The sequence below is a fragment of the Triticum urartu genome, unplaced genomic scaffold (genome assembly GCF_003073215.2).
Source record: "Triticum urartu cultivar G1812 unplaced genomic scaffold, Tu2.1 TuUngrouped_contig_8503, whole genome shotgun sequence".
Taxonomy (NCBI): Eukaryota; Viridiplantae; Streptophyta; class Magnoliopsida; order Poales; family Poaceae; genus Triticum; species Triticum urartu.
Window position 1 is genome coordinate 4,885 of NW_024119460.1, and position 4,309 is coordinate 9,193.

General features: G+C 42.3%; 1 long non-coding RNA gene across 1 annotated transcript; it reads right to left on the bottom strand.

Moving 5' to 3' along the window:
• Window positions 1–2,282: 2,282 nt before the first annotated feature.
• Window positions 2,283–3,662, bottom strand: LOC125531948. The gene is made up of 2 exons (XR_007293639.1): window positions 3,077–3,662; window positions 2,283–2,510 (listed from the first exon to the last, which is right to left on the bottom strand). It is a non-coding gene; the product is annotated as an uncharacterized LOC125531948 (long non-coding RNA).
• Between the last annotated feature and the right edge of the window lie 647 nt (window positions 3,663–4,309).

Below are 4,309 nucleotides of genomic sequence, written 5' to 3' on the forward strand. Positions count from 1 at the left end.
GTTTGTCACTTATGTGGAGTTGCAACCATGGCTTTTTGGGAAGCTCACTTTCTTGGTTTCCACTTGTTGTAGTGAGATGATTCCTGCTTCTGCTTATGCTGGAACAAATAGCAGGGAGTGCACCATCCAATATGCTCTGCACAACACTTTTGAGCAATTTCAAAGGAGAGTTGCATGGACTCTCAGTTTTGTGAAGAAAACATCTGATCGTAGGCCCAGCCTTATGCACAGGTTTCAGTTTCTGTTACCATCCGACACTCCTCGAGGAGTACACCTTTGGTCTGAACTACAAATTGTGGAATTTAGTGAGCATCAGTTTATTATTCATATGCACATCAGTAAGTTAGCTAGTCGCTTTTGTCTTGAAAAATTGTGGAGCACTAGAGATTGGTCGCATCTCGTACTGGTTTGTGCTGCTGTTTGGGGGATTCCTATTCCTGGAAAAAGGCTGGGAACAGTACGGATTATGAGTATCTTGGTGCTTTGGCAATTTTGTCATCAAGAGGAATTTAAGGGGAGTGGACGATGCAGTCCTGAACATTTATTTGGTTTGCCAAGAGCTGGAATTCAACTTGCTGTACTAATCAGTTTGGAGTACTGCTGCTTCAAGTTTCGACCAGATTAGAAACTATTGGTCAGGCAATCTGTGCGAGAGAAAACATCAGAAGGAACTATTATGCCTATGTCAGTGCACTAGAAATTTTTGAGCCAAGAAGAATTTAAAGGCAGTGGTCGTGCTTCAATCAACTTTCACACTAACAATGCATGGGAACGGTATTCCAATCTCGTTGAAAATTGCATAAGGATACTACCAGTGCGGCTCTCATGCTTTTGGTTTTTGAAACGGGGCAAAACTGATTCAGATTTCAGTTATCATGACAAGATCCTTCATAGCAAGCAGCAATTGGGTGCTCTGAGTACATCACTTCCGAGTAGTGTCTGTCTTCAGTTTGTGCAGTTTTGGCAATTACTGTCTTTCGGTCCAGCTAGTATCATAGTGCAAAGGCAGTGGAACAAGGATCCCTTGCAGGAAATAAATTCAGAACATATTTTCATGTTGACTTGTTTCCTTTCTAAACAAATATCATTTGAGGTCAATCATGGCTGGTCTTTGGGAAGTTTTAGACTGTTTGTGGTTCAGACTGTACAATTGGCAACAAAGCTCCATTATTCAGATGCCAGTTTATTTGCTACGGCTGCTCTCCTTTTTGTGCAAGTCCCATTTCCAGAAGGAAGCATGACATGCATGCACTCAGAACTGCTTCCACCAAAGAGGACTACCATTGGTACAGAATATGATGGAAATGACATTGGTGTGGAACAATTCCAAGGAGAGAGCGACATCATAGCTATCGCCGCCGCCTTCGAGCAAGGTCCCGTCGACCACAAGCACTACCTCATCCATGCCAGCGACATTTCACTTCATCGGCCGCCTGGACTCCAATCGACTCGAGTGTCCAATACCTGCTACAACCAAGGGCACTTTCAAGAAGGGAGGGGTGTCATCATCGTTGCCGTCACCTCCGCACAAGGCTCCGTCGACCATGAGTAGTACCTCGACTTCGATCATGGCTGTGTTGACAAAGGCTAATTCCTCGACGCCTTCTTCGGTGGGGCTCCGATTGACCACAACAACTTCTCCTACATCGTTGAAGTCCACCCCGGCTTTGGTGACCATCGTGACTATGATCAAATCAAGCAACATCGACTGCAATGGGATCCGGGGTGGGTCTGGGTGGAGTCGGCTTGGGGTCACACTACAAGAAATATGTCAACTTGTGACCACCACTATTGGTCACTGAATGGTCACAAATTTCCATTTGTGACCTTTTTGTGACCAAAAACATAAGGTCAAAAGCTGACCGTCATAAACTGACTATAGCGACCTTTCTTCTGGAATGGTCGTAGACGTTTATGACCAAAATACATCTACTGTGGCGTTTTGGTCACTAGCAACCTCCCCAGGCCACGTAGGCATCCAGCGTGGCAATCTGATGTGGCACAAGATTCAACCCGGTCCAATTCAATTTCCTACATGGGCCTAGCGCAACAATTCGGCCTGTTGCATATTTTTTCTTGATTAATTTTGGTCAACTACATGGGCCAGGCCCAACATTTAAGCCATTTTATTTTTGGGCCGTAGCCTTTTTAGTCCATTGATTTTTCTAGTTTCAACCTTTATACATTGGGGTACCACTAGTAAGCCAGCCCCACATGTCATGCTATCTCAAAATATGTCCCACATGTCAGAAATTTCAAAATTTGTCAAACAACCATTATACTGGAAAAATACACTGCTTGAAACAGTAGCCAGAATGGCAATCACAGTATTACAACGTGAATACATTTTTTGTGGGTAAACGCGGATATATCATACAACACAAATACAATGGCAATGACAGTATTACAAGCTCTACTGCTTCTGTCGACCTTCTTCAACATGGACCTCCTTCAGTCCTTCTCCTTCTCCTTTCAACCTTATTTTGCATGGAGCTACTATGAGAGGAAATCTACAGTTAAGAACAAAATACGTATATAAGCAGTTGGGTACATATCACTTTGGAAAGCACAAGATATCATTTGGCTGGACATGAATATCACTTGTGCATGGGATAGTAAAAGGAATTACAACTAAACAACAATTCAGCATGAATTGGTAAAATGAACTAGCAAAGAATGCATTGTCCAACTGATTCATCATGAGAGTCCGACAGCGACAGCACCAAGCAAAATTCAGTAAAGCGTATAAATAGATTCAGACCAATTGGTAAAATGAAATCTACTCCATGAGATTTAGTCAACTTTAGGGAGCATCGCAGATTCAGACCAATATTTGCAAGCATGTAAATACTGATTCAACACTAGGGAGTACCGACTTCTTCTAGCAGCGAGAAAGCAACTCAATTTGGCAAGCAGTGCAATACCAAGTGAATTTAGTCAAACATGCAAGTGAATTTAGAGCAGTAGCACTAGGGACTAGGGACTGACAGCAATAGCACTAGATTCAGTCAAGTGAAAGTGAATTTAGAGCAGCAGCAAAATCAGGGAACGTGAGAGAGGTAGAGGGAGGCTCAACCATGAATTGATGCTGCCCCATGGTTGGGTATGTAATTGTCGCCGCTCCTCCTTGTGGATGCCAAGGTCGGAGACGCCGGATCCGTGCGGGCATCCGCCTCCTATCCGCATGAGCTGAAGCAAACCGTAGCCGGTAGTCCACCAGAACCTTCTTCCTCTTTGGTTGCACCAGCAGCGTCTGCAGATCCGCCATGGCCGGAGGCTGACTTCTGAAATGAAAAAGAGCACAATGAGATGTTAGCTTTGCCATGATGATATAGTAGTAACAGGGAAGCATACCAGGGATAAACTGTACACAGGGAAGGCGATAAATAACAAAAGCAGCAGTAACATATTCTCATGACAACCAGAACATAACCATCCCAATTCCATTTTACCATGTACTGTACAGTTTAAAACTGAAGCATATCAAGAAGAAATTGTACACAGGCAAGGCTGAAAAGAAGAACATAACATTGTATCTTGCGGGCATGCAACAAGCTGTGCGGGCATATATAGTAAATCAACATTGTATCTTGCAAGTCAACAGTTATCACAGAGAACAAGATACCATAAGATGAATGATGGCACTCAAATTCTAATCTCACATAGATAAAATTCACTGCCATAGTAACAATACATCTTCACTTGGATATATCTAAGAAGTCTAGTTGGTTCTCACAAGCAAGTGTTCTCAGGTTTGCCTTAACATGAAAGGTTAACTTGTACTTAACTGTGAGCAAACAGTACATAACAAAATCATGGATTTGATTTCAAGTAACCAAGAGACTAATTAATGTGTTACTGCCTGATACTGTCGATCAGAAAAGCATAAGCAGCAAACAATATCCTGCATATCAGTGGAAACAAGGTGACAAACAATGTTCCAGGGAGGTACTTTATATAATAAAAACTAATAAAAACAAACTAGGCACCTGCATATCACACGGCGGTAGTTTTAGATAATAAAAACTAATGTTCCACGCATAGTCTTAGCGCTCCATCAAAGAATCAACTAAAATTACTTTCAAGCAAACAGGTTGTACATCGATCAGGTTGTAAAGGACAAAAATTCAAGGGTGTACCTAGTGCAAGAAGGCATTTACTAGGTTTTGAAGCTAATAACAATTAGCATGCACGTATCACTTGTTGGAGTTGGTGCGTGGTCAAATTCAACTAGTGTAATGTATCGCCTATATATAATAGACCCATCTCTCCAATGCAATTTCACGGACCAAGAAACATAGGTGTTTAT